This window comes from Molothrus aeneus, chromosome Z (genome assembly GCF_037042795.1).
Source record: "Molothrus aeneus isolate 106 chromosome Z, BPBGC_Maene_1.0, whole genome shotgun sequence".
Taxonomy (NCBI): domain Eukaryota; kingdom Metazoa; phylum Chordata; class Aves; order Passeriformes; family Icteridae; genus Molothrus; species Molothrus aeneus.
In genome coordinates, this window is record NC_089680.1 from 63,687,354 (window position 1) to 63,712,828 (window position 25,475).

Genomic DNA, 25,475 nt, shown 5'->3' on the forward strand with positions numbered 1-25,475 from the left:
TATAGGCATACAAAGAATATGGGATAAAGAAGACAGAAGTAGTTTGGTCTGCTGATCTGTTCCTACCAATCAAATTATTCTCCTAAAGTATATGAATAAAAAAAAAGGTATCTACCTCTCTTAGGCTTTCTACAAAAATCACTGAATCTTCATATTTTCTTTAAATGTCAGTGACAATAGCTTTTTGGCATTAAACAATCCTTTAAAAGGACTGAAACAGAAAGACTTTAATATGGTTGTAAGGGAAACACACACTGCCTCACTAGGAAAAATCTGAGAAGAGGGTTTGCACGAATGTGGAACAATCTCCCTATGGAAATGAACTTGCATTATTTACTTCACATGATCTCTGATAAAAATATCTGTGTGAAACTAGCTTTTTGGAAAATGTGCTTGCCATTTGGTTATTAATTCAGTGTGAGTTCTGCATTCTGTGGTGGGCCTAGGTTCACATCTTTAGTATATAAGACATAACTATCACAATTTTAATGGTAAACAGTAAATCATAGAAACTGAAAATGGGACTTTCCTGGTTTTTACTCATTTGCATTGTATTAACTGTTCCTACTGCCAGAAATTCATGTGTAACATGGGCAAAGCTTCATTTTTAAATTTTTACTTCAAATAAACTTATGCTTATTAATGCATGTCATTCAATTTGAAAGTACTGAAACTTTCTAATAGCTTTCAAAATAACTTTGCAGTCTTCTTCTTTTAGAAGTCTTATAAATTTAGAAAATTTCAGTATTTGGAGGGAAAAAACAAAATAAATGGAGGTAATATTTTCTGTTCTTATTGATGATAACCTTAAAAGACACAAACAAGATTTCCAGAAATCCACTAGCCTTGATTTTTCACTTGGACTCTGACCTCTTCCATCATACTGACAGTACAAAAACCCTTTAAAATTTAAATAACCCACTGGCTGAAGAAGTTCTTGATGTAAATGAAAATTGGGTTCAGTTAGTAGAAAGAACGCTGAGGAAAATTAACCCTGTAGTGAAGAAATTAAAATGCATTCTCCTGAAATAAATGCTAATTACATAGTGGAGAGAAAGTTCAAATGAGACCCTGAATCTCAATGCACAGAGAGTCAAACACAAACACGGGAAACGTATTGCTGCACATGTTACTCTAAAACAGATGAGGACTTCCCTGGTTCCTGCCCACATCTATTGATTTTACAGCTGCAGACTTTTTTGTTGTTGTTTTTTGTATTCTTTTTTGTTTGTTGTGGGTTTTTTGTTTGTTTGTTTGTTTGTTTGTTTGGGGGGGGTTTGGGTTTGTTGTGGTTTTTTTTTTTTCCCCCCATACTTTATACAGTGATTTTTCACTTCACAGAAGATCAAAATCTTTTTCTAAATTACATCTGGAAGAACTTGAACTGCCATCCTAAGAGTATTCAACTCATTGAGGCATTGAATGCATTCCTGACTGTGCTGCTCACGTAACTGTAGCATACCAGACAAACTAACCAAGGAAACTCATAGTAAATTCAAGATGACTTCTTTTTTCTTTCTATGGAAAGTCAGACCATAAAGCAAGAAGCACATGTTATTATTTGTCTCTGTATTTACTGACTTTTGGGTTAAAAATGCAGTTCAGGATTAAGAAGAATGTATCATGAACTTTGTCAAGAGACTAAAGATTAATCAGCAAGTGTCCAAGAAAGATCCGTGTGAAAACAAGCACAAATTTCAGGAATTTCTTGGGAAACTATTATAGTCAGGCAAATGACTTTATTTGTTGTAAATAAAGTCAGCTGTCTTACATCTGAATTTGAATTGTCCTTTTCACTTTAGCTGATATGTTTCAAATATTAGAAGGAAGTAATATTAGGCAGTAATTAAATATTATCAATAACTGTTGGAGAAACTAGGAATACTACAAAACTCAGTAATCTTGACATAAGTCAAAACAATCAGTATTTATTACCATGCTTGGTTTGTTTTGGTTTGGTTTTTTTTCTTTTATAAGAGCATGAAAATATAACATCAACATCTATAAAGTCCCTGGAAACAGAGAGAAAAGCCTTGCTGAACTATGGTTTGGCAAGTCTTGGCTTTTCAGATAAGTGAAAATTGTTAATGGAAGTTTGATTTCTGCTATGTGATTTAGCTGCTTATATTCAAATGCAGATGTGGTTGGCAGAAGGTTTATCTAGAGTCATAGCACAGACATTCAGAATGGATTATTTAGGAAAAAATGCAAACCATTTAAAAAAGTAAATGTAAAATATCTTCCTAACAATAGCATTTGGTATTTCTGGAAAAGCCTTGGACTCTGCTCTCTGCTTGTGAAAAGAAATTATAGAAAGAATTCTTCTGGAGGCTTATGGTATGCTTTTCCAACAGGCAACAAATTTTATTTCTAATTTGTTTTTATCATCTCCTTGGTGAAGTTAAGTATGTGATAAGCTACACATTATTTGCCAGGAGTTACATAAATCATCCTTGCAGTTGAAAATGAAGTTTGGCTGTATGAAAATAGTAATTTAGTACAATAAGACTTGTAATAAAAAGAGTGTTTCAGTATTACAATTTCTTATCTTATAGAAATACTACCTTTACATACACTTGTAACAGAAAGATTACTTAAGGTTAATAAGCAGTTTAAAGAAAAATATCACCTTAATCACCAGAAATTTCCCTGATCAGACAGGTACTTTAAAAAGTAATGCAACATAATATGAAATATGGTTTATATGGTGTTTTGAGGGAGCTTGTAAATCCCTACTGTCAGACCTGGCTGACACTAAAAAACTGGAACTCTCACCCAGGAAAGGAGAGACAAACTGAGTTCTTTAACCAGCAACCAGGTGTCAGTGGTGAACTTGAAAATAAAGCTCTGTGCTATGCAATACATTTGTTGATATGATACTGAAATCCACATTTGTGTAAGAACACACCCATGTGATTCTATATCTTTATTTTGAACTCTATGATACTTACTGAACTGGGAAGAAAACCTCTCTCAGTAATTCAGGAATGAGAATATTGTATTTCACTCCCAATTCAATTCAAGCAGACTACAAATGAAGTCAGTTATAAAACTGTAATTGTCCTGTCAGTGACAGATGAAAGTAGCGATCTTAGTATTTCTCCTTTCAAGTTCATTACAGAAGATTTAACACAGTGAATGACAGCATACTCATTAAGAAACAGTGGAGTTTGGCAGATTTAATCCAAATGAGAAGAGTTTGCAGCCATTACGATTTTTGTAGAAAATGCAGCAACCTGAATCCCCAGAGAAACCTTATATTGAGATTTGCTCTCTCTGCTGGGTTATTAACAAATGTATGAGGCTGGTGCAAATGAGTCATGCGAGCTGCAGTAGATTTCTTTTTTCTTAAATGTCTCATTACAGTATGTGTCAATATGGCAATGTTGCAACTGCTAGGCAATAGAGACATAAGCAGACAGTAACATCTGAATTTCAGCAGTAACTTTTAAATCTCTAAAGGTTAATCAGTATTTTCCACACAGAAATTAAACAGAAACTGAAAAACATGTTTTATTGCAATGTAAAATGTTTCATTATGTAAAACTCAATATCCAGAAGATGATTGTTCAAACAGAACCATGTCCATTTTTTAGTGACTCCGGGATGAATATTAAAAAAAATATGTTGTGATTGCCCACAAAACATTCACTTTACTCAAACTGAACTTTCTTTGAGATGTCTGCATTTTCAGAAAGGATGGCATTTTGTTCACACAATTTATAAATCATTAAATAATCTTTTCAACATCAAATAAAACTGAAACACAACTCTTTCAAAGAATGGTTTTAGCATCCTCTGAGAAGTGGACATAGGTAGAAAATATATGGAATGAAACATGTAACACTTACCTCTATCAGGAAGGTTAAGCCACAGAATTTTCTTAAAATGTCAATGTCATGCAAAACAGTCATAGAGAGTCTCCTGCACTGAGGAACACTACATGATACTATACATCAAGAGCTTTTTTTTTATCTAGGGACAGATTAGACTATGACTAACTTTACAAATATCAAGAGGAAAAAATAATTTTGTTATGCTGGCTGGAACAGTATACCACATATATTTAATATATTTTCTTAATCCTCTTAAGAACCATGAGAATCACAAGGAATCAAGACATGACTCTCTCCAATTCTTATTTATATATACATAGCTCCATTTTACAGATTTTTCTGATAGAGCATATTAGGATAAATTTAAACATAAAACATTAGTTAGCAGTTTTTGTGAAGCATGACAGTACTGCAGAAATAATCAAAATCTGGAAATTACAGAAAATCCTAAATTCTAAAAATTTACTTGTCAGTTCAAAAAATATGAAAGCACTGGAGCTATAACTAAAAACATGAGAATTCAAATGTAAATAATGGTTAAAATGTGTCAATTTTAATATTTGAAAAGTATGGTTCCACTCATGGAGGAAAGAAAGAAGAAAGAACTGGAGGAAAATTTTTCCATATATACATTATTTATTAAGATCAATTTAATAAATGCTGCAAGTAAGACTAATAATTAGCTGAGAATTATTGCATTTTTAATTGTCTTTCCAGTACAGCTATTTTTACCACAATAAATCCAAGGAAAAGAAAGATACTATGACTTTAAATTAATTTACGTTGAGCACAGTGGGTACCAGAGTCAATTCATGTTGCCATGACAACAGACACTGAAAATTTAAACATCCAGTGACAGGCTGAATTCCCTGTAAAGAAGCTACTCTGCATAAAAATTATATACTAGTAAAACATTAAACAGATCTACATACAATCTATTTATGTTAAGCAGACAACTTGATTATAGCTTTTAAAGAACATAACTATTCAGGCACTAAGCTTATTATCTCAGTTTAAATTTCTCTGAGATTTAAAGAACAACCTGAAGACCAGTAAGTAAAAAGACGAAGTAGCCAATTAAGAGGGACTCTTGAAAGAAGATTCCTTTTTATTTTTTTTTAGGAATGCAATTGCATTATCTATCATATATATTTGATTAAATTGCCTCTGCAAATATATCATCCCTCCACACAAAATTAAGCCTGTAGGTTGTTCTTTGCATATCCTTTACAAGAAAGCATTTGAAAGCCTCATAATGCATAAATATTTCTCAGAAAGTTCTTTAACAACGTACAGAATTACTGGATTTGAGAATGAATATGTTTTGCTTGCACTCAGCAAATTTTTTATAAACCAGTGTCATGTATTGTAAATGCAGAAGAGTTTGTTGCACGTAGGAAAAAATGTTTCAAGTCATAGACATAAATCAAGTCGTGAGAAAAGTATTTTGTTGTCAACTGGTCAAACTATCCAAAAAAGGATACAGAAGATGTAGACGAGGAGTGAAACTACCGCCCCCCTATGATTTATACTCTAAAAAATCACAATTTGCCTCTACATGGAGCAGAAAACACTGCTTTAGATCTGTTGAGCAGAATTCCTTTCACAACAACATACTTTAATGTCTGTCATCAGCTTTTAAAAAAGAACTAATTGGCAATAATTCTAAGAGGATTTAATTAACTATTCCTACTTCATGGTGTATTTAATTTATACATTGACGACATGAAAACCATTGTGAAGGTTTATTTCTAAGTTTAATCTCCTTCTTAGTATTCCTCAAATTACTCTCTTTATCTCCTGACACTGCTAGTCTTCTACTGTCTGTGAGATTGCACAGGAAGACCATTGAAAAATCCATCCTGGAGAATTCCAAACATTTACAAAAATAATTATATTATCTTTGTCAATATCGGCTTGTTAATATGTTCACAAATGGACCCCTTGCTTGCCACCTTAGTCATTGCTGAAGCACAATGTCTGTATGAACACTGGCAGTCACTGTTGACCCCCAGTGCACTACCAGATTCTGCAACCTCCTTCCACCCATCCATCCCCTCTCTAGGTTTGTGCATGTGTGCTCATGACTGCTCTGACAAAGCACAGTTGTACTTCCAAGTTGCTGGGTGCACAGCTGCAGAGCAGAAAGTGTGAGAAGCCCCACAGGACACTGTCCCAGCTTCTCCTGGAACTGCATCATGTTCTGAATAAAGTCTGGCTTGAGCTCTCCTGCAGGTAACCCTGTGCTCTTGTGTCTGGTCATGCATGTCCCTGCACTCAGCTGTGACCCATCCTGGACTGGCATCATTATTCTTGTGTAGTGGTCCTGCTGGGTGCCCCTGGCTGCTGCCACTGCTCCCTGCTGTCCCCTATCCCCCCAACACTGTGGGGCTGCATCCTGTCTTCCTGCCTGCTCCACTGCCACCCCCAGCTCCAACAGCACCCTCCTGGTACTTCCTCCTGTCTCACTTGCTGAACTGCTGATCTGAGTTTTTACTGAGGAAGTTTCCTGCCCTGTTTAAAGTAGGAAACACTATTGTTTATTTACACAGGATTTTGTAGCTGCATAAGGAAGAAATGAAACATGAACAAAACATTTGCACAGTTACTAGATCCAGTTATCCAGCTGCATCATGTACATGCCAGGATATTCTTAGCCCAAGTGCCTTCCTAATGCCCATGAAGGACTCCAGGCGCTGTGCCCAGTAACAGCACAGCTACACCCACACCTCCAAAATTACAAACCCAGAATAATCGGCCTTCCCAGCTGTAACAGAGATTTGGAACTTGCAACCTCTTTCACTGATCAGTCAAATATTTATCTTCTTCCCTGCACAATGTAGAGAACATTTTTGAGGCAAGGCCTTTTCTTTTACTTTACCATGCTACTGTTGATACAATATGGTAGGAGTTTTTCAATGATTAGTCCTTACTTATGCATCCAGGATGAGTGAGTAACTGCTTACCTCTTTTCAGGGCTCTCAGTAGACAGCCCCTTAAAGAGAGCTTCTCACAGAGAGAAGCATTGTGTATTTGCAGTGACCTTTTGTGAATGCATTGAAAAGAAGAGAAAATGGGAACATTTTGCCAGAAAAACAGGGCAGATCTGGGCAGATGCCAAAAGTAAGGCAGCAAATTCCCTGGAGTAGAAAAACATCTGGCATCCTTCAGTGCACCCGCTGAAGGGGAGGTCAAGGCAAAGTAGAGCAACCCTTCACAGAAATAGATGGTCTAATTGTGTTCTAGGAAACAGACCAGAAACAGCAGGAAATACCCTCCATTTCCTACCATTCTATTCACCAGTTCCTTCTCCTTTGTCTTCTGTCTTCCTTCCATGACCACTGTAGTTGACCTCTGTCCGCTCTGACCCATCTCCAGAAACAAAATGCTATCTTTGGCACCACTGAGAAGCCTCCAGATAAGGACACATTTTCATCATCTCTAACATGCTGCAGAGAAAAAATTGACAGCACAGAATATTCCAGTTTAATTTTACCAAACAATTGTCTTGTTTCTCACAAAAATGAAAGATTAACTTTAGAAACCATTGATGCATCTCTTTTGCCCAGGGCATGGATGAGTGGCTTGGCTGGAGCTGAGTGCTCTTACAGCCCTAACTAGGAGCAAAGGGCACCATGGGCAGCCCTGGGCTTTGGGCACCCCCCCAGGAATGGGGACACCTGTGGAGAGGCCCAGGTCAGTGGGGCCCATTGACCAGCAGGGCAGGGCTGTGGGGAGCCAGACAAGGTCCTTGAGGCAGCATTGCTGGGGCAGAGCTTGTCAGTTCTGAGACTGAGGTGGAGCCTGGGCTGAGGAAAGGTGACAAGAGCCTCAGGGGGGCCAGGCAGGGACAGTCAGGGTTTTCAGTGCCCATGGTGATGCCTTAAGTTTTTAGCTTTTATGTTTTTTCAGATCCTGTATTGCATTAGTGTACAACTCTGAACTCCATCTAGAGTATTAGAAAGCTCTCTTCATTTTGGTCAGACATAACAATCCATACAGGCCTGAGAACCAATGACACCTTCTGCCTCAGGCCCTGGAAAGTATAAACAAAAGTTTATCAGGTGGAAAGCAAACCGGGAGAATATGACTTCATTACCTGAAGCTATAATTGGACAATTAACCTCTGATATGCAAAGAGACCAAACTTATATCTGTCTGAGAAGCTCACAATTGTCATCCATCTGGATGACAGAGGATGCCATCCATCCTCTGTGAGGCTTTTGCACTGCCCAAGGTATCTCTATTGAAGGCCTTTAATAAATATCTTCTTTTTTCTTTTAACTCTGTTTAGCCTCTGTTCTAGGTAGCCACTCAGGCATTCTGAGGCATCAGTAGCATAAGTGACTCACATAGCCCATCATACCAGAGAAAATGTGCAGCCAATATCATTGCTGTTGCCTTCTTGCAAGGAAAATCAAGGCTGGTCAATGAATTTTACATCAGTTTTTACTTATATTTAAATAGAACTGTTTTTTCATTACCCTTTCAAATATTCTTGAGGAAAATTTCTGTAATTCAAATCATAATGTCCTCAGGAAAGAAAAAAAAAAAAATCCTGCTTTTCCTTCTCTAGAGGTATAACAGCTGATAAATATGAAGTTTTGTTTTCATATAGGTCATGACTGAAATTTCTTTCAGGGTTTGCTGTGCCAAAAATCTAGGCTCCCAATGCTTTCTATTTTTTAATTACATTACAAACATTGCTATATAACTTTCTAGATAGTGTAGGGGATTCAATTTTCTCTAGCAAGCTCACACCTTTCTATGTCTTAAAAAAATTAGCTAAGTCAATAAATTAACATAGAAATTCTTCTTTTACTTTCAGATTATGAACAAGACTGCCTTTTGCCATGAGAGTAACTTATGACATGAAATATCTCACAATAACATTAGATGGCACACAGAGAACAGCAGGAATGAATTTTTAATGAGATAAAGGGATGAGTTATGTGGTAATAAAAATTGCATCTCAGAAATTAAACATCCAAACATCTATCAGCTGTTCTTGCTGTATGTTTTCAAGGCTTATTTAGGAACAGTAAAGCAAATAAGTCCTCTCTTATAATAAGTTCATTAACTTTTAAGACTTTAAGAGATTTTGGGGCCCTTCCGGCTGTTTTAATCACCAAATTTTTTTTAATACTTCCTGTTCAAATTCTGCTGGAATTGCTGAGTAAACCACAAATTTTATATTGATAAAACTGGGAAGTGGATAGGGTGGTGGTGATGGTGTTATATATTTAAGATTCTTCAGCATAAATCAGCCCAAGCACATGAATTCAAGTCATTATAAAATTAGCTCTATCACTTTTAAGTGGAATGCATTTTTTTCTTCTGACATCCTAAGAGTTTCATATTTTCTGCCATATAACAAAGAAACAAGTCCTTGGGATGACTAAGGGATGAAACAGCTTTGGTGATTCATCCTAGTTCAAGAATGAGCGTGTACAAACATAATAAAAAAAGTATTTACTCAGTACAGATTTGGACATCTACTTAACAGCAACAGAAGTATACCACTCAAGGCAGGCCTGCATCAAATAATAATAGCACTGCCTATTTTTTCCCCTTTCCTATGACTGAAAGTAATGTGCATTATTTATGAATTGCTTCTTCTCTACAGAAATGCAGCCACTTCAGGGACATACCTGTAATTATGTCTTTTGCAATATTTTGAGAAGTAAAGGCATTTTCAGTGGAATGAAAAGCAAATAGTACAAAAGATTGCAATACCTTTAGAATACAAAAATATACTTTCACAATATTTTGAAATTTTTTTAATAGATGGTGTGTTTTTCTGAGAGTAAGGTGATGTATTTTCTCAAAATCAAATGTAAACTACAGTAAGGAAGATTTTGGAGAAGCAATTCTATTTTTACAGACAATCAAAGATCATATTTCTTTATTTTACTGTTTTGCTTGATGCTACCCTGGCAACACTGCAGACATCTATAGAAGAATCTGAGACAGAATTCTAAAATTATTTTATTAAGACATGGAAGATAGCATCAAAAATTCCTTTTCAAATTTTCTTATCCTTGTACTAAAATAACTCATCAACAGAGACTTCCTTCATAGTCATGTTTTACACTATATACAGCGCTGCAATTTAACCTATGACTAAGAGCAAATGCCTAGGATAACAGCATTTCTTAATCAGCCTGAAAGCTTGCAATTAAGACAAGAATGATACTCCCTTCCCCACTTTTCCCAAGGCTTTATTCACAGCATCTGAGCACTCCCAGTGCCTGCAGGTGGCATATTTTTTTCTAGGATATTGTTAAAACCAGCAAGTGGCATAGACTGTTGCCACAGGATAATTCAAAGTACTTCTGAGCAGGGTTTGTTGAATGTCAGGATGCTGATGTCTAAGTGCAGAGACTGATGGCATTAAAATGTTCAACTGAATTTTTGGATCACTAAGATGAAGAATGCATGTCACTACTGAAATGGTGATGAGCATTTACTATAGGGAACCATGCAGAACTTAACATTCATACTGTTGATCTAGGCTTCGAAAATGACAAGAACATATTACAAGATCTTTGTAGTATGTCCTTGTCATTTTGGAAGCTTGTCTCTTTGTGAAAATTTAGGGCCCCTTCTGATTTTCTAAAATGTATTTCTGTTCTACTATAAACTTTGATAGGGTGCTAAGACTGAAATAAATGGTATGAACAAATCAACAGACATTAAATTAAATGAGTAAGCAGTGGTACTCAGTCCTCAAAAAATTCCTGACTTGTCCAATATGCACATGACAATGAATATTCATCCGCTCTGTTTCTCTACTTAGGCATGCATGTATGTACAACAGAGCAGGCAGAAAAACAGTGTCAAACAAAACAAACTAAACCAACATCTATTGCTTTATCAGAGAGTGACAGCATTTCAAGTACAGATCTTGAAGTTGTCTGCTACAGTGATTTATCACTATAAATGTCACTGGCATAAAAGGTTTGTCAATTTTATTAGTTTATACAGAGGTAATGCATTCCAGAGGAAAGAGTTTGGGCTGATATACTAGAGAAGTATACTTAATAGACCCCAAAGTGTTTTTTGATGGAGAGGACATCAGAAGCATATTTAAAAGGCATTAAGGCTTCTACCATTTGAGCTAACATGAGATAGTAACATAATAGTGATCCTTATAGAGTGGACAGGGTCTGTGTTTTAGAGACATAGTGAAAAAATTTGTTCATGAGATAGAAAATACTAAATGCAAGTTTTGTATGTGCAAGAATGAGTGAATAAAACAGAACTGAGACAAGAAATCTTCCAAAATCACTGTTAATTTATTGTGACTATATTAAATACCAACTTTATCATCTGGATTTTTTTGATTTTTACTTGTCATAATGGAAGGAGATACTAGTTGAACATACCCTCAGCAAGCCACGAGTAATGGGAATGCAGCAATTTTGAGCTGTCCACATCTTAGCTTGTCAAAAGAGGAATTAAGTAGAAAATAATGTCTAGAACACAGATTTTTCATTTCTCCTCCACAGAGAGGAGGTAAAAAATGGTGAAGGCAGTTCTTTTAGCTAAGCTAAATTTTTTTAATAGCCTACCCAGAAAGAAGGCTTGAGGTGATTAAGTTGAAAACTAACTCCAAACACTATGGAAGCCTTTAGCAAGTTATATGTATTAATGCTAATTTGGATCAATCTCTAGAAGCTTCAGCTACAACCAGACATTAGAATCAAATTCCACTGGTAGGTTCACATCTTCTCAGTTACATGTCAGAATGACAATATTGAGTCTTAAAACAGAAATACAAAATGCCAGAAGAAATGTGGTGGTGAAGATAGATACAGACATAGAAGTCTCAAAGACTTTTTTCCATATTAGACATTCCAAAGATACCCCACAACATATATCACCCTTGTATTGATGAACCATCTCTCCAGGCTGCAAGAAAATTCGCTGCCCATGCTGTATTATCAACAAGGAACTGAGGTGTTCAGAGTTAGATATGAATAAGGAGCTTAATGTCCTGGCTCAAGGCCAAATTGTGCTAGTGTTCATATTCAGAGATATAAATCTGATGAGTACTTCTCAGAAGGAATCAATTAAAAATTATAACCATTTGAAACAATGGAAACGTCATAGTATCTGCCAATTCTGCTGCATTGTATTCCTACACTCAGAACAGTGCCAAAATTAAAAGCTCATGGACAGAACTTTGGCTCCAACTCAGCAAAACATACCAAGAACATACTTCTTAACCATGACCTGATTCTAGGAATGAGGTTCTGACAAAATCACCTCACTGGCTTTCTACCTGTCAGTCAGCTGAAATATTACGTTGCTTTAGATCTATAACCTTTAGAGGTTATAGATTATGAATTATAAATAATTATCATAACAATTTATGCTATGACATTAACTGCATGTATAATATGTTAAGAACATCTTATAACAAAGAAAACTTAAAGAAATGTGTACAGTAGAAAGCTTGTATTTTAGCTTGTACTATAATAAAGATGCCATTTCCAAAGTGCTTTGTTTTATCCCAGACTTCCTTTAGAGCATATAATGGGTACTTATATTTTATCTACATTTGTGGCTACCATTTCACAAGAATGGATGGAATTCATGCTGTTATATTTAAAGACTCATCTGGATGTGGGAAAATAACAGTCCATTGCTCCAGGCACAATCTTGATGTATTAATCATCTGTGGAAGTGCTAGTTTAAGATATGGAACATATTTTTCACTTCCAAACTTAATAAAAAAACAAAGAATGTTAGAACTGATGTTTAAATTAGTTCATTATCTATTTGTGTCTTTAGTGTTGAAGATTTGTCCTTGATTGAATTTTAGTTTTATATATTGTTTAAAAGCTCGTGATTTTGATTTACTCTTCAAGTAGTGTACAGTATTCTCATGTTTATCCCACAAAAGAGATGAAGTATTATTACGTTTCATAGATGCACTAGTTGCATAGTCTCAAGCACCATTTCTATGGAAAACAAGCAGAAAAAAAATAAAGCAGGGGACAGGAGTAAATTATATTCTCAAGAGCAAGAGAAAGGAATTATGATAGTTGCATGGTGCTTTTCTCAAAGTAATACAAAGAAAAATGCTTTTGTAGAACAATTGAAAAAAGAGAATTTAGAACACATAGAATTTTAAATTTGGACTTCCAAATAGAACAAATTATTCTAAAAATGGAAGATTAAATACAAATTGAAGAATTTACATGGCAGGGAGCTGTGCTGGTTAAGAAGTGGACAATTTAATTTCTCTACAAGAATGAAAAACTAGCATGAATTAATTTGCTTCCTGCTGTTTTCTCTTCTTTTCTCAATCACTGTTTACTATATAGAGTCACACCTCACATTCTTTGATTGTTAATTTTAGCGGGATTTTTTTTTATGGCACCATGTGTAGAAATAAACTTATTCTGCATGTAATACATAAGCATATTATTTTAGCCTTCAAGATCACTAGGGCTATTTCAAATTTGAAACAATATTATTCCAATATTTTATTTCCAGTCAATCATTTAACTACATTTTAATAAGGTATCCAAGCCATAATCCAACATTACTTTTCCAGAACTCCTACTTTCTTCAGTCGATGCCTTGGATTTCTAATGAATGAATTAACTCCTAAAGAAAAACAGGAAAATTAGCTCGTCTCAGTAAGAGTAACCTCCACTAACCTAGTGGGGCAAATTTTAGGATGTGAATGAAGAAAACCAATAGGACCAGGTCATGTTTATTGGACAGAACCACAGAGACACTTCGAAGGCTTTGGAAAGCCTTCGGAAATATTTGGAGAATACTGATCACTAGGGAAAAGGAGTTTCAGGTGGTATTCACCAAGAGAGTCAGAAGTTATGGACCGTATATTCAACAGACAATAATGTAACTTTTTTGGAGCACTTAAAGGAAGATCTATAAGAATAGATTACATTTTGTCAGTATAGAGTGACCTTTCCTACTAAACTCAAGTGGCCCAAATCTGCTTACATGCAGATTTCATTATTTCAATAACTAAACTAAATATAGAAGCATATATATAAATCACAATGAATTCTCAACAAAGAAAGTGAGAAATTACTTATGATAAATCATAAATTTAAACTAATTAGTAGGTGTAGTATACTAATTATTATTTTGGGTTTCATAAACAAAAAATTACCTAAAAGACTGTTATAATGGCAGCAGTTTACACATCAGCTCACACGGTACCACAGAATTTATTATATTCCTGAAACAGTAGAAGAAAGTGAGCCCTATGTATGCAGATTATGATCCTATATTATTGAAAGGTTCTTGTAAATTCCCCCTTTTTGTTACTGAATAGCTCAATATGGCCCAAACAGTGGAAAGGCTGGTCATCAAATACGTCAGATAAAAATTTGTCATCATGTGAGGAGAATTTTTTCATACAAGTTGTATCTCAGAGATTTTTATCACTGCCTGGAGACTTTAGACCACTAGACATAAAATTATAGCTTTCCTTACACTATTCTAACTTAAACAGGATCTGACAAAATTTCCACTACCTCAAGTAGGTCTCAGTCAGTCCTGCTATTAGTAATGTAAGAGAAAAAATATTGTGTTCAACCTTCTCAAACCCCATCTCCCCCTCACCAGTAATGGAAAAGGCCCTGCTTATAAGCATCCATTTTCCTGCCTTGCAGTCTGAAATCAACAGTTTGGAGGTGGGAGATGCTGATAGTATGTGGAGGTAAAGGGGAAACAACCTTCAGGAACAACCAAGAAAATTGTATTAGGAAGACCCAAAAACAAAGTCAGATTTCTAGCTTCAAAAATCCCTCCTCCTAATTCTTTGTGAAAGAGAGAGGGAAAAGAGCAAGAAGTTCCTTTGGCTAGTGTTGGAGCTAGCTAAATTTAATGTGTTCAGCTAAGTCACATGGACTAGAATGTAAGCAGGATGTAATCTTCAAATTCAGCATTTTCCCGCCTCTCAGGTACCCAATGATCCCTTTGTAGCAACACATTGCTCATACATTTACAGCAATCTCTGAGCTCTTGCAAAGGTTGGACTTATTATAAAGGATGGCACTGATTAGAGAATCACTCAAACAGGTTCCTGGTGATTTTATATTTTGTCTCTGGACATTACAAAAAATTTGGCCTGAAGCACTGTAGATCTGACTTGTAAATATACTGTAAGATATTTTCAGACTAATTTATGAATATATGTGAAGGACAATGCCTGCAGAAATAGAAGTGGAGTACAATCATTGGTATTTTCTGCTGTGGTATCTTGTCAAATTTTTGGTTTATGCCCCAAAGAGAAGCAACCATTTCTGAGGTGAATGGGGACAAGAGATAAAAACAGTATTTTCAGAAAAAGGTTAGCTGTACCCTGAGGTGCATTAAGTACAACATAGCTGACCAGTCAAAGTCCATTGCCCCACTACATACACTGTTACTGTGTCCTCACCTCAAACATTGCGCAGACTTTTCCTCTCCACAATGTAAGAAGGAGATAAAAATATCAGAATGTGTCTAAAGGAGAGCAACAAAGGTGCTGAAAGGACTACATGGCATGGCTTGTGAGGAGCAGCTGAGGATATTAGGTTTCTTCTGCTTAGAGGAGTCTGAAGGATGGCCTAATTTCTATTTATACTCTTGTCATGGTTTGACACCGGCCCAATGCAAGGCACCCATTAGTCACTCGCTCACCCTTGCCTCCTACAGCAGAGCAGCAGAGAGGGAAAAAAATTAACAAATGCTTCATGAGTGAGATAAGGACTGGGAGCTTAAGTTGCAAAGTAAATTTATTACTTACCAAGTCAGAAGAGGATAATGAGAAGTAAAATAAACCCTTAAAACACTTCTTCCCCCCTGCCCCTCCCTCCTTCCCACCAACAGTGCAGGGAGACAGGGCGTGGGGGTTTTTGGTCTGTTCATTACCGAGATTTTCTTCCGCTGCTCAGGGAGAGGAGTCCTTCCCCTGTGAGGCCATAGGGTCCGTCCCACGGGAGACAGCTCTCCATGAACTTCTGCAGTGTGGGTCCACTCTCACAAACAACAGCCATACTGCACCTGCTGCAGCATGAACTCCCACCATGGGCAGAAAATCCTCCCAAAACTGCTGTGGCATGGATCACTCCAGGGGGTGCAGTCCTCCAAGGACAGGCTGCTCCAGCCTGGAAGCAAGGGCCCTCTCTCCACTGGGTCTCCTACTGGATCACAGCCTCCTCCAGGCATCCATCCGCTCCAGCATGGGCACCTCCCCCATGGGCTGCAGGTGGATCTCTGCATTCCCTGTGCACCCAGGGGCTGCAGGGGCACAGCTGCTTCACCATGGTCTTCACCACAGCCTGCAGAGGAATCTCGGCTCCAATGCCTGGAGCACTTCCTCCCCCTCCTTCTCCACTGACCTTGGTGTCTCCATGTTGTTTTCACCTTGTTCTCACCTCCTCCTCTTCTCTGGCTACAAGCAAAAAACCCTGTGACTTTGTGTTGATTTACTTCTTAAATATGTCATCACAGAGGTGTTACCAGCCTCTCTCATTGGCCTAGCCCTGTCCCGCAGCATGTCCATTTTCAGAGCCATCAGGGATTGGCACTGCTGGACATGGTGGGAAGCTTCTGAGAGCTTCCCACAGGAGACATCTTGTTGTCCCCCTGCTACCACAAACCAGGCCATGCCAAACCAATATAACCTTCCACATGAATGGAAGGGAGATGCTGATCTCTTCTCTGCTGTCCCTTGAAAGAACCCGTGGCAATGACTTAGAACTGTAGCAGGGGAAGTTCAGATTGAGTATTAGGAAAGGTTCTTCAGAGAGTGATTGGTCAAGCAATTGAATAAAATTCCCAAGAAAATAGTCCTGGCCCCAAGCCAAGTATTCAAGACATCTTTAGACAACAGTTTAAACTTTAGTTTCCTCTGTGTGAAGTCAGGAGTTTCATGCTCCTCACAAGCCCCTTCCAACCCAGGTTATTCTGTTGTTTATGATTCTAAGAACTCTTCTACTTTTCAAAGAAAAGAAAGATCCATGTAAGTGCCCATGTTCCTACCTCTCAAAATAAACAACTTTGCTGCTTTCCAACATTTTTCCATGTGCATAAGTAGAACTGGTCATGCCAATGTAGACAATATCACAGTGAATATACAAAAAAACCCTAATTGTAGTATTTCCTGCAATTCCAGTGATTCTAGTAAAAGGTCGTTCCTGCTAATTGAATCATCTTTTTTTTATACTGGATGTAGTATAGAGCTATTTAGTACAACAGGTCTTAGCATTTTAAATATTGAGCTGGTTTAGATACTTATGGAGTAGAGTTAATTTTCTTTACTGTGCCTAGTGTAGGGGTCTCTTTTGTATTTGTGCTGAAAACAGTGCTGATAATATAGACATGTTTTAGGTATTGTTGAGCAACATTTGCAGAGTGTGAAGACCATTTCTGCTTCTCACCCCACCCCACAAGTGAATGGGCTGGGTGTGCACAAGGAATTGGGAGAAAACAGCCAGGAAAGCTGACGCTGACCACAAGTATATCCCAGGTCATTTGGAGTCATGCTCAGTACATGAAACTGGAGGAAAAAGAAGTAAGAGGGAACCATTTGGAGTGATGGCATTTGTTTTCCCAAGTCACTGTTACCCATGATGATGCCCTCCCTTCTTTGGGATAGCTGAACACCTGCTTGTCCCTGGGAAGGGGGGAATGAATTAATTGCTTTCCTTTATTTGTGTGTGCAGCTTTTGCTTTACCTCTTAATCTGTCTGTATCTCAACCCATGAGTTTTTTACTTTTATTTTTCTCATTCTTTCCCCAGTCCTGCTTGTGGAGGAGTGAATGAGTACCTGCTTAGTTGTCAGCTGGGATCAAAGCACAATAAGTGTTCTTATATTTAAAAAATGTACTGACTAGCTCCTAGGACCAGTTTTGATTCCCTGCAAAGTTTATTCTCAACTTCAAAATTCTTTCCCAGCAAAAAAACTATAGCAAATGTCTCTGCATAACATAACACAAGGTTTCTGAATCAAAGGTACACTCTTAAGTTATGACATTGGCTGAAAAGTATTCCTGTTCTTTGACCACCTTGCCTGTTGCAACCTTAGTATGAAAAGGGAAGGAAATCATTTGAGTGGCAGCAATTTGCAGCTACTGAAAGACATAGAGCAGGAGCTCAGAAAGGATTGACAAATTACTATAAATTGTTTATCTCTGTTTGAAAAGGAGTCCTTATGGAAAAAATGTTATGTTTCTAACTGATTGGACAGAGCAGGTGGGCATCTTCTTGCCATCATTCTAAGTCAAGAACCCTTGAGGACGTCACTAGGGCAACAGCAGGCTAGACTGCTATGAATAAAGAACTGCATGAGAAGAAATTATTATTTTTCACATTTTTCTCATATGAAATCTATTCTGTGGCTTCAGAGTGTGAGACCTCACTTCATACCACCTTCAGCATTTTTCCAGAGAGCTTCTAGTTGAGTAACTGTTCTTCTGTTAGCATTGCAAAAGAGGAATGTGGCAGTTATGTCTCAACAGGAGATCAATGTTCAGGCCAGGGGAAAAGATGAAAGAGCACATTAGAAAATACTTCCTCTTTTGTACTAAAATCGATGGGAAAAGGGAAGGAAGAATGAGTTTAAGAGATGCAACTGCCAGAAACCTTTCAACTGTTCCTTCATGAAATAACCAAACTTTCAAATATACTTATCTTGGCTAATAGAGAGGCCAAGTTGCATTGTTCCTCAGGAGTGGACCTGGTCAAAGGAGGGAAAGGTCATGCTGAATTTACTAGTGATAATGAGATAACTTTTCATTATCTCCTTCAAGCTCCAGTGCTCCTGGGAAGACTTAAGGCATGTTACTGCCTCAGATAGATTTGTTCCCAGATTGCTCTTGCCTCCTAATTTACTCCTGAAGTGCATCTGATTTCCAGAGTACTCAATGAAACACACTGAATATGTATCAGGATCATAATTCTCATACACCACGTGGATGGTTTACAGCTGCCTGGAGTAGCTGGCATGGTGATAGTCTCCTGACATGGATTGCTTTTAATAAAAAAGCAGAGACTTCAGCACAGAAACTTATTAAATTTTCAAAAATGCCAAAGAGAAAAAATTTTTTTTTTGACAAGAATTTTTCAAGCTAGAGCATACAGAGGGGTAGTATATGGCAGCATTGAAGAGAAAGGATTAAACAACACTATTTAAGTCAAACATGTCCTGGGACAAGCAGTTTCATGACATCCATTTGCATTGTCTGTGATATGGAGATAAATAATACTTATCTTCCAAATCCATTGAGATATATGGAAGTATCTCTCTGAAAATCTTTTACAAAACATCATACTTCAATTGCATTTGCTTATTAGCATGAAATTGGCTCTCGAGCTCTCCTTGGCTTTTGCACGAATTTGATTTTGTGCCAAAGAAATGTATTTTTTGCCTTCTGTTTTATTTGTCTTTGTCTATTTACTTTAAGGCTTGCCCTTCTGGATGAAGTTTCAGCCAAGGGCTTCATGAAAATGCATATATTTCTTATTTGCTCACTGTAACACAGCTGTGCAAGCGAAATGTTTTGTCAGTTGGCACTTTGCTGCTCAGTGTGGAAGAATGTTATGTATTTGCCTTCTCTTATTTAGTGTGGATAGGGTCTTTCTCCTTACAACTCTATTGTGTTAAAGCATAAAAATATTGGATAGAAGGAAGTTTAAAGAAAAAGCATTTAGCTTTTAGTTCTGTGTAAAGTAACATGTGCTTTTACCTATCTTACCTGTAGTTACCTTTTCATCAAGATTGAGGCTGATATTGAGCAAGGCATAGGGACAAAGACATTTCAAATATTGGGTTTACATATAGGTCTGCATTATTTAAAGTTTAATTTACTCTACCAAAAGAAAATGCTACCCAAGGCAAGACTCAGAGCAGCCAGAGCTGGATGAGTACTTGCACGAATTCACCCTGTCATAAAAGCTTGCCATCCTCCTGTCATGTATTTCTGATGGAAGCTAGGAGAGTGTAGGAGACTCATTTATGTATTTTTCCTAACATGACACTTGGGGAAAGTTTCCAATTAATAAGCTAGCTTTCTAGGCCTATATATTTCACTGAAATTCATTAAATTTGGTCCAGAACCGATGTTTGAAAATCTTGCTCAGCTCTCTTTAACATTTTTAATAGAGCAAAAGCTCAATTAAACTAGGAGATTTTATACATAGATTACCCACGCTACTGTATTTCTCAAGTCAACAATTATGCTGAGGAAAAAGATTTTGAAATTAGCATTTAAAGACTATAAAAATACACAAAACCACTTTAGAGTTACACAGTTGTAAGCAAGGACAAAATTGTCCTTATCCAAGCAATTAAACTCCTTTCAGATTAGATATCTAATGCAACATACACAGTTTATGAAGGAGATCTGCTGTGCTAAAAAAAGACAGGGATGTGAAAAATTTATCAAGTGTACTATATATGCATAGCACTCAAATTCAAGTGTGTTTGGAAAAATGAGATTACAAATTTAATTAAAATAATAAATTATTAGTATTTAGCCCTGCAAAACCTTTAGGCATTGAATTTGCCTTAAAATTCCACATAACAACCAATTTGCTGCATAAAGGTCTAAAAAGATCTGCATTGGGTTATAAACACAGGATGAATATTATTTTAATTTGTAAAACAAATTCTGAAATCAATGTTTTTCCATTTTTAATTTAAATTTTAAGAAGTGATTATACTCTAAATGTTAACTTAGAATTTTTCTTTTGTATTGGATTAAGAAAAGAAGGCAATGAGTTTAGCTGAAGCTGGTATTACACATGATCTTTCAGCTGTCTAGCAAATGTTTGCCAAAGCATCTTATGGATGATTTATGCTCATTGCTTCCCTAGGCTTGGAATGGATTAGCAGCCATGCTAGCCTGCAGAGTGGTTTTAATCTCCTGAAAAGCACTCATTAGGTATTACATTTAAATGCTCACTTATTCCATTTGCTGGCCTGGGGAACAATGCAATTGTGGTTACAGTTACCATTGTGTCACAGGGCACACTTCTCAGCACAGCTCTCCTCAGAAATGTAGCCAGCCTTTTTTGGTCAGGTGTAGATATAATGCAAAAATATTTTTTTCCACCATTAGAAAACTATTGCAAAGTATAATTGATAACTATGTTTTAAAGGTATCTCCTTAATCATAAACTTGAGTTTCTCAAAACACAAAAGGTCCCATAATATTTTGATAGTTTTAAAATCTGGAGCATATAGGGGTGTGCTAAGTATAAGTATTTGGGGAAGTATATGCATTTCAGCTGACATCACAAGGTTTTTCTTGAACAGTTGACTAGTCTATATGTTTTCACCTTGGATAACTACCATCAAAACTTGTATCATTCCTGAAAAGAAATGCTAGTTGTAGGAAGAAAACAGTTTAAATTATGTCAAACAGTTTAAATTATGTCTTCTAAGATTTCCTCTTCTGGTAAAAACACATTTCATTCAGATTGACCTACATTGTTACTGCCTGAATGTGTAGCCTCCAAACAGGTAAAATACTTTCACTGGTGTCTGTGACTCAGTACATAAAGCACTCTCCACTAAATTTTCCTACACCCAGCCATTTTTTTTTCTTTTGGCAGTTAGAAAAATGGAGAAGAGACAATAGGTGAACTAAGCATTGTATTTCTTCTAGGGTGGCAAAGAGAGCTGTCTGTTGCTAAACACATTTCAGCTCAAGACAAGGGAAGTAAACTGCCCAGCCACAGCTTCAGGACTCCAACGGGCTCAGTGGAGCTGACTGAGAAAACTATAAACTTGTCTCTACAAATCACCATACAGGTGAATTATCAGTTACAAGAGGAAAAAGGAGACAAACCCCTCAACTTTCCTTTACTCAGAATGCTCTGTCATTCAGGAAAAACAAAACAAAAAACCCCACAAACAAAACAAAACAAAACAAAATAAGACCAAAGCAAACCAAAATCAAAACCAAATAAACAAAGCACACAAAAATAACCCCCCAAAACCACCACCAACAAAACAAAAAGCAAACAAAAAACCAAAACAAAAATCAAAACAAATCAAACAAAAAAAAACCCCCAAGCAAACAAAAAGAAATGTTTTAACTAAGCTTGTGCATCATACCTTTGATCACCATTGGGTGAACAGATATGAAAAAATTAATCTGCCTCTATGCTTCATATATAATCTCATCCTAATTAGAAATTATCACAGTACTGTCACAGTACAGCCAGTCTGTAGCTAGACAAGGTAAACACAAACCCAATTAGGCTAGCCTAGTTCATTCCAGAAAACAGATAAATAAGTTCCCAGCTAGGTTGGTTTCAAACCTATACAGGGCCCCTTCAGCCAACCCTGTTCAACCCTCGATGCAGAAACACCATTGTCCAAAGATGTAGGCAGGAAGAGATCCCAGCCAATCAACTATCTGAGCCAGGGAAATTCAAACTCCCCATAAAAAGAAGTTCTGAACAATAAAACACATTATTTGTCCAGGACTTTCAGTGAGTTCATGTTGTCCCTGTCTCCAACCAACAACATGACATAACAAGAGATTGAACACCCAACACAAGAAAATGTGCAATAAATTGTACCAAATCACCTTCTTTGAAATCTCTGTGTTCCCATCTGGCCAGCTCCCTTATTATTTACCATCAGATAAACTTTGGGAAATGTTGTTTTTAATCTTTGTGAAATACATCGATAATTTGGAGAAGAAGAAATTACTGTCAAAGCACATAATGCTATCAAGACCTGCACAGGATTTGAACTGAGTTTGATTGTTTGGTTTTTTGAGCCAGATGTTGGCAAAGATGATTTTTAACTTTCCAGTAACAAAAATACTCCCCCAAACTGAAAATATCACAACTGAATCTCTTCCTGAAACTGCATAGCCCTCTAAGCAGAGATCTCTTATGAGATATCTTTGTAATAACCTCTGTTGGGTAAAATTATCAAATACCAGTGAAATGCTACACATTTGCACTTAGTAGTTTCCCTGCTTCAGTAGCTCCTGATCCTTCCGTCAGCTGAGTGATTTTCTGTTTCAAATATTAGATGCTTATATTTGTGCTATTGGGTTTTGTAAATGCTAGGAAGAGGAAACAGGAGCACAGCTTTCTTTTATTTGCAGATTTACCTCAAGAAATCCACTGTGATTTGTGCTGCAGACTGCAGCTCCACTGCTGCTAGGACTGCTGTGGTTTATCCTTCTATACAGGGGGCTTTTACAGAACCTGTAGGTGTTACAGAATTTATTTAGCTGGGGGAAGAAGAATCCTGTATCTAAGGAGAAATCTTGTATTCCAGAAGGACATATTTGAATGCCAGTCTTTCCTTTGTCTAATCCTCTTACATAGTCTATTCCTTGTAACTATTCTGTCTTGGCTTCCTTTATTTGATGTGACAGCCAAGATGGGCCTAGAGTAGCAAGTATATGCTATCAGTGCTTAAGGAGTGTTTTATCCCGTTATTGCCATATTTATCAGTTTAAACATGATGTTGGTTATATTCCTCTTCCTAGGCAGATAACACTAGCACAACAGCACAGATATCACCCCCTCAGTCTCCATGGACAGTCTGGTAGAATAGATTTGACATTTTAAAAATTTGCTTCATATGGCTTAATGAGTTCAAACATGTAACAGTAACGTGAGCAGTAACTCAGGTAACAGCAGTTTGATATTTTCACATTGAACTGAAAGAATTAATAGCTGTTTTTCTCCACCTCTTGCTACCAAGGTGATTTTAGGAACTAAACTAGATAGGTTTGTTAAGTGCAGACCATGGGAGAAAGCAGCTTCTCTTTTCTTAGGGCACAGGTGAAAATAAAAAAAGAAAAAGGCAAATGGAAGACAAAGAAACAATTGTGTGACTTTGGAAAGAAGATATTTTCAAAAGTTTCCTAATTTCAAACAAGAAAAATAGGGGTTTATTCCCCCCTCATGCCCATTTGACTTATGGGTTTTTTTTTTTTAGCTGGTTGGTTTGGTTTTGGGATATTATTTTTGGAGGTTTGGTGGGGGGGGCGGGGGGGGGAAGTTGTTTTCCTTTGCCTTTTTTTTTTTTTTTTCTGGAGTAGGTTTGTTAGGATAGGCAGAGATTTTTGCGGTTTTCCATAAAATCATCTACCCCCTAAAAGTCTGAATTAATAAAAATTGCTGATCTCTGTAGTGATCATAACATTCACAAAGCTCTGCTTCTGGTATTCCAAATTAATTGTATACCTGGAAGATGCAGGACAAGTCTTGCTGGAGGAGTTAAATTCTTTCTCAGGGTCACACAGACATTTTTTAGTAGAGCTAGAAATGGAAAGTTAGTCAAATGCCTTTACCACAACACATTTCCTTCCTTAAACGTATTGGCTAAGTGTACCACATTACAAATTGCTGCATTGGTCGCCAAGAAAAAAAGTATTTAAGGGATTGTGGAAGTTTAATTTCTACAGAAGTGAAAACATCATCATTTCCCACACTTTCATTAATTCTGCCCTCCAGTGTGGCTCATTCTTATGGCTTTTTGCCTAAAAAGACACAAATCCACTCATACCATTGTCTGAGCAAGCCTGGGCTGTTTGTTAGGACATTCTGGTGTAGGGATATGAGTCCCTTTGAACCTGGGCCTCTCCCATCTCCTAGGAGAGCTGGGCTGCTGTGGCTGGTTTGAGCGCCATTGAAGAGTAGCACAGTCTTGTAGCAACATTTGTTCCAAACTCCACAAAACTAAAAACCCATGCAGTAGTTCTACAGAACCCCACTTTTTCTCCCTTATCTCCACCTCAGTGTATAGCAATAGTTTTTTATTCTATTTTGTCTAGTTTTATTAACAGAAGTTCTGTTTTTTATTGCATGACTATTGACACTCTATAATCACTTTTCCTGGGCAGAAGAAAAGCTGTGGCTTTAAGCCCCCACTGAGGTCTTAACTTCCATGTAATGGCTTTAATTTCAACATGGAAACATTTATCAGTGGAATATGAGCTGGAAAATAAGGTTCCATGGAGGGCAACCAAAACTCAGCACTGTCTGCACTGACCTGCCAGAAACTGCCAGGAATAGCAAAATACCCAGTTGTTTTCATACTAGCTGAAACCCTGAGCTGCTGAGGGTTGTTTTCAAGGATTTCTTTAAAAATATTCATTTCACTCTTATAGAAATGTGACTGTGGTGTCTGTCTGAGGCGGTATTATTATTTAATTTTTCATTATTTCTTTTAAAGCGCTGGGTAGAATGCTTGAATATATCAGTAGGACACTGACAGCAATTTTTTTTTTGCATGCTCATTGTCTTTTCCTTCTTTTTCCTCTGTCTCAACTCTTTACATTCAATTCTCTGTTTCCTCTGGTAAAGTAGTTGACTTTTTCTACACTGCTGAGAGCCAGCCAGATGGGGTTTTGGCTTTCTCCTAGAGCACAGATCTCATTAAGCCAGGAGTTGGTGGTTTAACATGTCTTTATCCATGTTACCTCATGATAAAAACTGTAATAACCCAGTTAGAAGCTGTTCTTTGAGACAGCTTTGCAATTTTGTCTCATTCCTTCAGATGATAATGTACTACATCTGATAGGACATGTGCATACATATCTGTCCATGTACACACACACATACATATGACTGGCCCCCATGCTTTTTCCCCTGTGAATGCAATTTTAGCCTTCCATTTATTC

The 25,475-nt window shown here is 37.0% G+C and overlaps 1 long non-coding RNA gene across 1 annotated transcript in view; it reads right to left on the minus strand.

Moving 5' to 3' along the window:
• LOC136569192 (uncharacterized) overlaps positions 1-25,475 on the minus strand; it is a 63,541-nt gene that overhangs the window by 15,267 nt on the left and 22,799 nt on the right. The window contains exon 2 of the long non-coding RNA XR_010785324.1: positions 7,125-7,285. This is a non-coding gene — a long non-coding RNA (uncharacterized lncRNA). The remainder of the gene's footprint in view (positions 1-7,124; positions 7,286-25,475) is intronic.